Source organism: Crinia signifera, chromosome 5 (assembly GCF_055691185.1).
Source record: "Crinia signifera chromosome 5, ASM5569118v1, whole genome shotgun sequence".
Lineage (NCBI taxonomy): Eukaryota > Metazoa > Chordata > Amphibia > Anura > Myobatrachidae > Crinia > Crinia signifera.
The window spans coordinates 253,681,166-253,694,759 of NC_139221.1; the positions used below are offsets into that span (position 1 = coordinate 253,681,166).

The following is a 13,594-nucleotide window of genomic DNA, read 5'->3' on the forward strand; positions in this document are numbered from 1 at the left end:
CTCCCCCCTCTATCCCCACCAGACCTCAGTCTTAGAAAAAGTGCCCGGAGGAGTCGGTCTCCTGGGCAGGGTCTCCCTAGGGAGACCCAAGTTTACTTTTTTATTATTAATTTTTTATTTATTTCTTTTTACTACAAAACGACACAGGCACGAATGCCTGCTACGTGGGATCCTGGAGGGGTCCGGTCGACACTGCACGCAGTGCTTCCTCCGGTACCCACGCCACCTGAGCAGCCGCTCAGGGGACCCGCCGCAGCTGCACGCGGCTTAGCGTTACGGGTCCAGGGCTCTCCCCCCGCACTCCAGGAAGGCTACCTTTGGGTAAGCGGCGCTGTGCGCCATTCAAGGGGGCGGCCAGTCGGAGCGTGCTGGCCGAGAGAGAGTGTGTCAGGCTGCAGCACGCAGTGCTCGCAGCGCTGACAAGGAGGGCTGAGGCTTTTCAAATGTACCGCCCGGGAGCGGCGCGAAAAAACAATACTCAGCTCCAGCATCTCTCCAATACTACGCCTGCAGACCTGGTTCACCAGTCCCTGCTTGCACCGCTCAGCGCTCTCCCCGGAGATCACAGGGGTACTGTGAGTCATAAGGGGGTTATTACTGTTTGTTATTTCAGTTATCTGAAATATCAATTGGGAGGGTAGTGGCTCCTCTCTCCCTGTTGAAGCCAGGCCTCAGACTTCTTCATCCTGTCCTGTGGGTGATAGTTTGTCTGCCGGTGTGTTTGTGTGTCTATATCTGCATTACTGTCTGTTTAATACTACAGTGTACTATGGCAGGAAAGGCTACCTCTTCCAAGGCAGCTCAAAGGGTATACACCTGCAAAAACTGCAGGGATCAGTATACTCAACACAAAAAGGGAGTATCCCTTTGTGAGACATGCTACGCTGTTACACAGGTGCCTGTGCTCATACAATCACCTGGGTCTCAGCCCCTGTGCTCATACAGCCACCTGTGCCTCAGTCTCCAAATCAGATACCTGATACAAGGCAGACTGTTCTAACTAACCTCACAGCTGAATTAGCAGCATCTAAGAGGGAAAGAGAGGTTTTTCAATCTCAATTGACACAACTCTCTTCTACTGTTGATTCTATACAGCAGGCTATATTATCCTACACACAGGCAAGGCCCTCTTCACCGGGACCGGTAAAAAGAAAGGTTGCCTCTGTTTTATTTGTCTCTGATGACGATGCACAGGCACATTTAGATGATATTGATGTTAATGCTGACGATCCTTATCAGGACCCTGTAGCAGATGATCAGGACGCCCAGGGGCTTATAAGGGAGATTCGTTCTACCCTTAACATTGCCAATACATCGGTACCCTCACAAGTATCCATTTTTGGACGGGTGCAGAGGCAAACTATAACTTTTCCAGACTCAGAGGAATTGGACAATCCTCTTTTTAAAGTCTGGAAAACCCCTGACAAAAAATTTCAGATGTCAAAAAGATTCAACTCTTTATACCCCTTTTCGGCGGAATCCAGGGCAAAATGGGAGACTCCTCCCACCCCTGATGTATCTTTGTCCCGCCTCTCAAAGTAGACTACTTTTCCCATTCCGGGGGCTGTATCTCTGAAAGAAGCGCCAGACAGGCGCCTGGACGGTTCTTTAAAGAACATTTACACTAACAGTAGGGGTGATTTTGCGCCCAGCCCTCGCCTCCGCTTGGGTTGCCAGAGTGATGGAAAATTGGGCGGGCGATCTGATTAGGGGTCTGGAGCAAAATACACCTAGAGATGAGCTATTAGTTTTAGCAGAGTGCATCAGAGACGCTTCCACGTATGTAGGTGACGCAGCATCTGATGTGTCTATCCTAGCGGCAAAGGCCTCAGCTTCAGCCGTCCTGGCCAGACGCACTGTTTGGCTTAGATCTTGGCAGGCGGAGCCCGAGATCAAAAAAGCTGTAGAGGCGCTCCCATACTTGGGAGATACCCTGTTTAGCCCGGAACTTGACAAGCTTATTTCTCAGGCCACTGGGGGGAAATCTGCATTCCTCGGCTCCTGCGCCAAAAAGGCAGTTTGTTAACCCTACTTTTCGTTCCTTTGGAGGTAGTTCAGGATTCAGGGGCCGTTCAAGAGGTGGTTTCTCCTCCTTCAGGGGCCGCAGAGGTAGAGGCAGACCTGCACAGGCCACTGCCGCCACCTCTCATAGAGACCCCAAGCCCACTGACAAGTCAGTGGCATGACTGGCTTCCCGCTCACTTGGGGGATCCCAAGGTGGGCGCCAGACTGTTACTTTTTGCAGAGACGTGGAAAACGCATTGCAAGGATGCATGGGTACTTCAGATAGTCTCGCAGGGTAACAAGCTGGAGTTTACCACTCCGCCTCCAAAAACGTTCTTCCCAATAGGACTCCCATCTTCCGCAGAGGCAAGCTTGGCTCTATGCGGAGCCATCCAGACCCTTCTCTCGTCAGGAGTAATAATCCCTGTTCCACCTCAACAGCAAGGCATGGGGTATTACTCAAGCATTTTTGTAGTGCCAAAACCGGACGGTTCTGTCCGCCCAATCCTAAATTTAAAACACTTAAACAAATTTGTGTATTACCACAAATTCAAAATGGGAGTCAATCCGTTCCGTAGTGGCGTCTTTGGAAAAAGGAGAATTTCTCCTTTCCTTAGACATCAGAGGTTCCTCAGATTCGCGATACAAGACCGCCATTTCCAATTCAGAGGACTCCCCTTCGGCCTTTCTTCCGCCCCTCGGGTGTTTACAAAAGTAATGGCATGCATGATAACAGCTCTTCGTCTCCAGGGTATAACCATCATCCCATACCTGGACGATCTTCTCCTGAAATCGCAAAGTCAAGAACAGTTGGTAGCGGACGCTATCCAAACTTGCAGTTTTCTGGTAAAAAATGGGTGGATAGTGAACTTCAAAAATTCACAACTCAATCCGTCACAGAGGCTGCAATTTCTCGGTCTTATTCTAGACACAGTCGAGGAAAGAGTCTTTTTACCAATGGACAAAATAAGGACGTTACAAACAAGAGTGAGACAGGTCTTACAGGCCAGGAGGGTCTCGGCCCACCTGTGTACCCGGCTGTTAAGGACTAATGGTGGCTTCGTTCGAAGCTCTGCCCTACGGCCGATTCCACTCTCAAACTTTTCAAGAGAATCTGTTATTACAGTGGTCGGGATCACACCTTCAGATTCACAAGAGAATTACTCTCTCTCAGAAGGCTCGCTCGTCTCTTCTGTGGTGGCTCCACACACCTCATCTACTTCAAGGGCGCAGCTTCAGTCTTTGTGCATGGACCATAGTTACAACAGATGCCAGTCTCCGGGGCTGGGGGGCGTTAACTTTAGACCACACCTTCCAGGGAAGGTGGTCGCCGCAAGAGGCGAGGCTCCCCATCAACATCTTAGAATTGAGGGCCATCAGACTGGCTCTGTTACAGGCCCACAGCATTCTGCGGGGGGCGTCAAATCAGGATTCAGTCGGACAATGCGACAGCAGTCGCTTATATAAATCACCAGGGAGGCACCAGGAGCAGAGCTGCCATGCGGGAGGTCCGCCCAATTCTGGAATGGGCGGAAGCTCATGCCTCAAACTTCTCGGCAATCTTCATACCGGGGGTAGAAAATTGGCAAGCAGACTACCTCAGTCGCCAAGACTTTCACCCGGGGGAGTGGGCTCTCCATCCGGAGGTCTTCCACCAGCTGACCCTGCGATGGGGGAGTCCCCAAATAGACTTAATGGCCTCCAGACTGAATCATCAGATTCTGATTTACTGTGCCAGGTCCCTGGACCCAGCAGCAGTGGCAGTAGACGCCATGTCGATACCGTGGAACTACAGCCTGGTGTACGTATTTCCACCATTCCCGCTTTTTCCACGAGTTCTAAAAAAGATAAAGAGGGAAAACACATCTGTAATCTTAATAGCCCCGGACTGGCCAAGGATGTCGTGGTACTCCGACCTCAGGCGCCTGCTGGTAGAACCCCCTTGGCCTCTACCACAACGACCAGACCTACTCCAGCAGGGACCATTCGTCTACCCAAGCTTACGTCATCTACATTTAACGGCTTGGCTGTTGAAGCCGAATTGCTAAAAAGGAGGGGCATTCCTTCAAAGGTTATACCAACGATGCTCCATGCTCAGAAAAGTGTAACTGCAGCCCATTACCACAGAATTTGGAAGAGTTACATATGCTGGTGCGAAAAACACAGGTTTCCTAAAGCAGTTTTTAAGTTGTCCAGATTGTTAGAATTCCTCCAAGTAGGTCTGGAAAAAGGATTGCGTTTGGCCTCGCTAAAGGTACAATTATCAGCACTATCGGTTTTCTTCCACCGCCGGTTAGCTGTCATACCGGAAGTACAAACCTTCCTAAAAGGGGTGTTGAGACTTCAACCTCCTTTTGTATCGCCCACTGAACCTTGGGACTTGTCTTTGGTTCTCAGTTTTCTGCAGTCAGACGTTTTTGAACCTCTGGATTCAGTAGATCTAAAACGCATCACATGGAAAACACTTATGCTTCTAGCATTGGCCTCTGCTCAAAGGGTTTCAGAATTAGGGGCCTTATCCTGTCGTTCCCCTTTTCTTATCATTCATAACGACAGAGCTGAATTGAGGACCAATCGGTCTTTTCTCCCCAAGGTGGTTTCCACTTTTCATCTAAACCAGCCTATTGTTATCCCGGTTTTCGAAGAAGACTCTGCATCTTTGGATGCAGTGAGGGCTCTACGTATTTACCTAGCCAAGACTGCGCCTTTTAGGAAAACAGACAGTCTTTTCATCCTCTATGCTGCTGATCGCAAGGGGTGGCCTGTGTCCAAGCAGACTTTGGCGCGCTGGATTTGTCTGACCATTAAAGCAGCCTACCTTTGCCCGATTCTATAAATTTGACACCTTTGCCAGGTCAGAGGCGTCCTTTGGCAGAGCAGTTCTGCAGGAATCCCAGCGCTCTCCCACCCGGGAGTAGTGCTTTGGTATTATTCCCATACGTGAAGACTGCAGTGTCCCCTGCTGGCCGAGGGAGAAATAAGGAATTTGGTACTCACCGATAATTCCCTTTCTCCAAGGCAGCAGGGGACACTGCACGCCCTCTCAGCGCTAGTCTTCCTGTCATGTTACACTTTACGTTAGTTTTCACTTAACGTTATCATATTAAGGCATGTAAGGTTTTGGGTCATGCCAGTTATACACAATAATAGTGTGTTTGAATTGTATATCTATATTAATATTGTTTTTGTTTCTTTGTCTGTTTGATGGCTAACTTGTGTTACCTGTCTATAGCTTTTAGCATTCTCCTCCTCCTATCGGTCTTTCTGCCCTATTACCTCGTCCTTACGGTCACAGTTTTTCTAAGACTAAGGTCTGGTGGGGATAGAGGGGGGAGGAGCCAGCCACAATTAAACTTTCTTAAAGTGCCGACTCCTCCAGTACACCAACTCTATCCCATACGTGAAGACTGCAGTGTCCCCTGCTGCCTTGGAGAAAGGGAATTATCGGTGAGTACCAAATTCCTTATTTCTTTCACATAAATCCCTCTCATTTGTAGTTGGTCTTAAAACCATAAAATAACAATGTATATGCCATAGATCAGGGGTTCTCAAACCCGGTCCTCAGGCCCCTACACAGGCCAGGTTTTCTAGGTCACCTGGAAGTTGCATTGTGTATCGCCAATTGTCACATTTGAAAAATCCACCGGTAATCTAGAAAACAGAGAACCTATGCCATAGATGTTTAGTTCTCTTATGGTATCTTGTTGTTACACCCTACTTCCGCTCCTTGCCTTTTTCCTTTTCTACCCTGGATAGAATAACTTAAAAATACACTGTAAATGACCATTGACCGACTTAAATAATTCTAAAAATATCAGACTTTTTAAGGCCAGGTTATTAGAATGGAGTGATCTAGTTCAGAACAAATGAGGTAACGTACTACTCTGCAGTGGAAAAAAAATTGCAGGGTTTGCCATGCACACTGTACAGACAAACGTACTATGCACAGCCTACTGTAAATGGCTGATATGTGAGTGGCAATGATTTAGTGGCACGCCACCTGGATTTGAGCACCAATTTGCATTTTCCTATCTGTTCTGGACTAGATTTTAGTCACATGTTTTTTAGAAATGTTAATTTCACATCAGCAATATGTGCACCTACAGGTTTTGTGTAACTTGTAATTAGGTAATACATTCCTTAATACATATCTTAAATGTATAGACTGGCTGCTATCAGCAGCAGATAAGGTGCTGAAACTCTTTCAGTTATTGGTTTTCAATCTTCACAGTTTGAATGGATCATTAATGTCTCGCAGGGTTTTTAATTTTACATTTAATAAATTATTTTTACAATTTCAAATTACTTTTTTATGGCTTCAGTGCAATTATTTCCAACTTCCTTTCCTTGTGTTTAGCGCACTATTTTTTCTTTAACAGTTTTTTTCCTCTTCCATCATACTTTCAGTCTTTAATGAGTTTTTATTAGTTTTTTAGTATTAATTGGCAGATTAGTCCCTTTTTGAAATTTTTTTTTTTTTTTTTTAATTTTAAAGACTTGATTTCCAACCTTCATTTACTTTACACAGCTCACTGTCACTGTAGCTTAATCATTATTTCAAGTTAGGATAAACCAGGAGCTGGGATGTTTATCTTCAAAAACATCTTTACTTAACATTTCTATTGACTATATATAGGAATCTCTGCATATCTTTATTGTATGCATTAATTACAGTGTATATTACTGTATAATTATATAATTACAGTATATGGGCAGTACGGATGGTGTAATGGTTAGCATTACTGCCTCACAGCACTGAGGTCATGGGTTTGATTCCCACCATGGCCCTAACTGTGTGGGGTTTGTATATTTTCCCCGTACTTGCCTGGGTTTACTCTGGGTACTCCAGTTTCCTCCCACAATCCAAAAATATACTGGTAGGCTAATTGGCTCCCAACAAAATTAACCCTAGAATCTCTGTCTGTGCGTGTACATGTGGTAGATAACATAGATTGTAAGCTCCTGGGACAGGGACTGATGGGAATGTTCAAATATTCTCTGAAGTACTGCGGAATATGTGTGCGCTATATAAGTAACTGTTAATAAATAAATAACTATGTACAAATTGGGTTTGTTCTGATTTTTTCATCAGCACTTAATCAGATTAATATTGTTTTAGAAGGTGACCAGTTAAACTTTTTGGAGCAGAGCCATCTTCCCTCCTATTCTCACAGCTCTCTTCTCTCGCACTATAAATACAGCTCTCTTCAATTCGGCAACCGTCTATATCCGCATCTCTTCTCGCTTGTAATCGTTCAACCATCTATACCCGCATCTCTTACTCATAATTGTTCATTCCTTCCATTAGAAGCCTGTTCCCGTATTTAGAACAGTGGTTTAATTTCATCATACAACTGGAGGCAAGATAAACGTTGCCCCCCAACGTAAAAGGCCTGACATGCCCATGACTTGTTTCATGCGATTCGGTACTCTTCATTCAGCTAAAGCCCATTTCCGCTAAGAAATAACCCTCACATTTGCCCATGGCTGCAGATTCATGCAACCTTGGACTAATAATGACACATTTTAGGGACAGATAGTATTGCCATCTATAATAGACACACATCCTTAGCTAAAGTCGAGCTAGGAATTACTTCAGATAATTGTTGTATGTTTGTTTAGTTTTGCATAGGTACCTTATGTGTAAATAGAGATTTTGGGGGTAATCAATTCCAGGTCACGACTGTTGGTACATCCAGACAGCCGTGACCCTGGTCCATTTTGGTTTTCTCGCCTGCATATCGGCTGGTGGGATTCAATGTCCCACCTGGTGTTCGATGAAAAGGGGCCGTGTCCGTGTAAATGGGCACTGATTGTTGTGATCCAGCCTTGATCACAACAATTCACGGCCATTCTCAGCAAAGTGGGCCCGACAGCTTTTAAAGTCAGGTCGTTCTGCCTCTTCAATGCTGTCGGGAAAGACAGCATTGAATAGGCGCCTGCCGCTATTTCCCCCGTTGGAAATAGCGGTGGGGATTGAATATCCCCCTTTATATTTATGTCTTAATTTTTTAAATTATCCTAAGGAAATAAAATAAGGACATCTGTTGGTCCATACACTGTAATGTGTTTACACCAAACTGTTGTAGGTATTCCTTATCTGTTTTGTATAATGCTCATGATGTTAATTTGTGTTTCAATTATTAGTATTTTGATTAAAGATTATGCTAATCAGTAGATGTATTAGCCGGGATCTCTGCAACTAGAGCAACTTGAAAACACCCAGCTAGACAGCCAGCCTGATTATAGAATACAGAGGTAGACCGTGAGCTTCACTAATTATGATTAATTGTATGTCGAGATACATGAACTGCCATGCAAAGTGGGCTGTAATTAAATAAAAATGCAATCATTGTGGGATTGTGCTTCTAATACTCATCTGAGATAAATTGTGCTCTTCAAAGGACTAACAACCCATTCTGTGACCATGACGTTTACGTGTACCTGATATATTTACTCCCTGCTAATTGGCGCTCTATCCAAAGGTGGTTTCATATGGCTTAAGGTTTACATATATTTTTGGGGCTTCTTTTTGAAGTACGAGATACTGATTTACAATTTTTTAATGTTTTAAGTGTAATACAACAATTTAGCACAATACCCAAACATTAAGGCTTCCCAACATGCTTAAAGGTTCCGCACTTTCTCTAGTCCAGTACTTCCCAAACTGTGCATGGCACTCTTGGGTGCTTCGGGACCCTTGCAGGGGTGGCACCAGTTGGTGGTCTAGGACCAATGCAAATTATTTAAAGTCCTTGTGATGGGCAAAACCAGTGCTGGGGACTCAAATCATAAACTATGTGAACAAACAGAAGTGACCCCTGTCTCTCCCCAAATACCTGAACCATAGTGTGACATATAAACACAATTTACTTAATTTAAAAAGAAAATACTACATTTATCAATAATACTTTTAGGTACTCTTTACCTAGAACGGCGCCCATCGCGGTGATCGCGACATCGCGGGCAGCACATAAACGGCCGCGACGCGATGCCCGCGATCACCGCGATTTTCCCATAGGGAACAATGTTAAAAAGCCTAATTGACCGCGATTTTGCATTCAATGCCTCAATGCCCGCGATTTTCCCATAGGAATCAATGTTAAATGGGCTACAGAGCCCAAATAGCCCCAATGAACCCTTAAATGTCCCCCCAATTTTTGTACGCCACCCCACAATCCACGCCAACCCGAAGCGTGGCGAGCGCAGCGAGCCCGCGAGGGGCGGCGGTATGCGTCCTCCGACCTTTTCATGCCCTACTATCCACGTCGGCGTGGAGTTGAGAATAGAATAGTGTGGCGAGCGCAGCGAGCCACCGAGCCCGAAGCGTGGCGAGGGGACGCGGATACCTTCACAGTTATACGCGTCCCCTCGCGGACTTCACAGGTGTCCGTGGCGACGCGGACACCTGTGAAGCCCGCGAAGGGACGCGTTTACCTGTGAAGGTATCCGCGTCCCCTCGCGGGGCTCGCTGCGCTCGCCACGCTTCGGGCTCGGTGGCTCGCTGCGCTCGCCACACTATTCTATTCTCAACTCCACGCCGACGTGGATAGTAGGGCATGAAAAGGTCGGAGGACGCGTACCGCCGCCCCTCGCGGGCTCGCTGCGCTCGCCACGCTTCGGGTTGGCGTGGATCGTGGGGTGGCGTACAAAAATTGGGGGGACATTTAAGGGTTAATTGGGGCTATTTGGGCTCTGGAGCCCATTTAACATTGATTCCTATGGGAAAATCGCGGGCATTGAGGCATTTTACAGTAAAATCGCGGTCAATCAGGCTTTTTAACATTGTTCCCTATGGGAAAATCGCGGTAATCGCGGGTACCCGATTTTGATGTACCCGCGATTTACCCGCGATGCCCGCGATTACCGCGATTTTTTACCCCCGACGCCCGCGATTCTGATCGCGGGCGCCGTTCTAGGTAAAGAGTACCTACTTTTATACTAGGGGTGCCATGATTCAAAAAAGGCTTGGGAACAACTGCTCTAGTCTGTTCTTCCTACTGAAGCTCAGTGGATTTTCATGCTCAGTGACCATAATCTTGTTGGTCAAAAAATATATTTGTCAGTCTTTGTGTTGTGTCATAATTAATATTTGGTAAGGTTTCTGTGGTGAGCGATTGACATTGGAGGAGGGATTTTTTAACATTGATGTACAGGTAATTCCCTCCCCTGTTCATTCTTGTTTCCTTTATATATGCGAATATAGAACGACAGGTGATACATCCATTGCATCTTAAGCAGCCTGTCATGTTGTAGCATTACCATCTAGTGATCTAGCAGGTCCGAAGTGTTCTGTAGGAAGCGGTTCTTTATCAACTTCTGGGCTATTAATACAATATCACTATTTGGTATGAGCTTTTCAGAAATCTATTTTAAAACTATGTGGTGGTGGTCATCCTGTTGTTCGTAGCCTTGGGATTTGGCTGGCATGTTTAGCTCTTCTAAATCATTTTTTTTTTGTTGTAATCATTCTCTTCCCATGCATGTGACAACTTCAAGATGGTGTTTTAATGTATTGGTGACAGAAAAAAAAAAATCTATATCAGCTGTTTATTTGTTTTTAAACTCTGTGCCAGGAGTATAACTCAGATGACTGTTTTCTGTCTGTGCCATATCTGATAGTACATTCATTATCTCTTCCCATTCAAATACATTGACAGAGATTGTAAAATGCAATTTAGCAGTAGGAATAGAGCTAATGCATTTAATGGCCCCAAGCATGCTTGGGATATTTAAGCCTGGAACAGTTTTCAAGAATATATGGTTTTTCTCCTATTCTACAACTGATGTATAAAAAAACTTTGGTACTTTGTGTATTATCACGGCACACGATTTCATATAAATCGTATACGATATCCTATGCGATTTGCGGGCGACTTCGCAGGCACCGTGATAATTCACTTTTTTTACTCTGAAAATGCGAAACCAACCCATTATTTTCTACCTGCCCGGATCTCCTGAAAAATATATCCGTTCAACCCTATGAGGCTTAAAGATGAGCTAATCCAGCTCGGGCAACATTGTTGGATCATTGACTATCTGCTGTAAATACAATATATTGTAAGCATTTATCATGATTCACAGATTCAGCTGGACACTTTAAGAAAACATCTGGAAATTCAACCAAAAGTGGTTAAAAGCTCCTGTATCGGTGGCGAATTCAGTGATCTACATGGTTTTTACCCTAGCAATAATTGAATTTCACCTTCGGTTTTAAAGCTCCTCTCAAAGAAATATTATGGGTTGTTCAGTTTGGCTGGCTGTCCAAGAAAATTCATTACAATAATACAATTTGCATTTCTAAATAAGTTGCCATGAATTTCAGGTTTTTAGGTCCCTCATTCTGATATTCACTATTTTGCTTTCCAAGGTCCAGTCATGGGTATGGTAACAGTTTTTTCCCCATAAAACTTTAACTCTAACCATAAGCATTGTACACGACAGTGCCTGATTAACCAGTAGGATTTGCATACTAGAGCTTTGGGTGGGGTGGGGGCAAAGGTATTGCCTATTTAAAGAATCTTGTAAATTATCTAGCCATCCTAAGGCAGTGTTGAGGGGAAAGTTCTTTAAAGGACTATCAGATGACTCTGCCTCTATGACCATGTAACTTACTACTAAAATCGCTGTGCTGCAATGCCATCTGGATGTCCAGAAGAGTTGCATTTGATTATATTTAGAGTTCTTTTTGTATTCATAAAAGTGGAATTTGTGAGGTTGAATGCTACAATTGCATTCACATATGGCCTCCGCAACCCTTAATCAGGCACTGCACACTCCCTGTCCACATTATTAGTTACATCTACTAGCTAATCGAAATATCTAATCAGCCAATAATGTAATTTCTCTTTTTAAATCCAGCAGGGGCCCCTGGAGTCCTTTCACAATGGGTATAGAGGTGTGGGAGTGGGGCACTTACTAAATTTAGGAGTGTACGGCTCCTCCCCCTCTACTACCCAGCTCTTAGTTAGAAAAATGTGGTTTAATGAGCTGGTCATCTTTCCAGTAATTACTAGCTTTTATTTTTATTTATTTTATACTAACTGCACCCTTTACCACTCATCCAGAAGAGTAGGGTCCGGGTGTCTAGCACTGCTGATTTTGCAAGACTGTTGGTCAGGACTAGATCCAAAAGTCTCTGCTCTGACTCATATGGTACCTCTAGCCTCTCTCCAAGCATGCTGTCATACCCACACTGCTATCCTGCAGGGGTTTATTGTTGCGCTGGTCTCCCTCCCATTTCTTCCTTCACTTAGTGATGCCCTGCTACTGCAGGACGGGAGGCCACAGTATGTCAGTGCACTTCCGGAGTCTGGTGCGCACCTCCATTCACCGTCTCTTCTAGTTTCGGACGAGGAGGACCTGCCTCCTGATGACACTGAGGAAGAAAGTGGGAAGAGGTTCCGGAGGAGCCTCCTCTAGATGCAGATCCAGGTCCATATGGAGTTGAAGCCATTATAGTAGCCATCTGGCAAGTTTTAAATTTGCACGAGGACAAAGCACCGGAAATGCATTTGTTCGACCTGTATGGAGACAACCTAAGTCAGCAGTGGTGTTCCCATTCCCAAAGTAGGAATAGATTGCAGCTGCGTGGAAACAGCCAGATGCTGAGGAACCTGGAACCGGTTAAGTTCATACTATTCATTTGAATCATCCATTACAATGCACTTTCCTTCTTATGGTAATCTTGGTGTTTCATATGAATCAACCAATTGTGGTCTATTTGTTGCGTGATGCTTCAGGTAATTCTTAACAATGGATGTTGACCAAACCTTACAGATTTATGTGTCCAGAACGGCATTGTTACCGAAGGATTGTCTTTTCGTCCTTAGATGCCTTTTGTTGGCAAATGTCGGGTAGGTGGACCCAGCTTACCATTCAGCAGGCATATGTTTACCCACTTAAACCCTTCTTCCCACTTAAAACTCTTCTTCCCTGTCTGCCCATTGCGCTAGATGGGTGGGGCCATCATGTGGGGCTAGATGAGGTGCTTCTTCCTTGCAACTTGGTCTTCTGTTCACACATTTCGAAGTTCTTTAAGTTTAACACTTTTGCTTCTTCGGCTGCACAATTTGGCCGTTTGAGGTTGCAGGCTTCTCCGAGCTGTCCTTTCCATGGGGAAAACTTTAAACCTCCACTTTGGGAAAATACTCCAGTGGCCCCTGCTGGATGAAAGAGAAAATAGAATTTTGGTAGCTACTGGGAAATCAGTTTCTCTGATTCCACTTGGGCCACTGGTTGTCCTCTCTGCTCTTTGTATACTGCCAGTTTCTTGTTCTATTGGCATGCATGTCTTTCTTGTTCCTGTCTCTACCCATCTCCTTTCGGTGTAATTTTCCTAACTGGGGGCTGATGGGTAGTAGAGGGGGAGGAATCATACACACTTAAATTTAGTAAGTCACCCATCTCCCACTAACCACACCTCTATACCCATTATGAAAGGACTCCAGTGGCCCCTGTAGTTCCAGAGAAATGGATTTACCAGTAGGTACCAAAATTCTATTTTTCCAGCTAAAAGCATAACTGCATGCAAACAAGGTCAAGAGGTACAGTTGTTCATACCCCCAGAAACACCAGAAAAGGGAAACAA

At 45.0% G+C, this 13,594-nt stretch overlaps 1 protein-coding gene across 21 annotated transcripts in view; it reads left to right on the forward strand.

The window, feature by feature from the left end:
* Positions 1–13,594, forward strand: part of PARD3 (par-3 family cell polarity regulator) — a 508,043-nt gene that overhangs the window by 98,695 nt on the left and 395,754 nt on the right. The gene's annotated exons all lie outside the window — the stretch shown is intronic.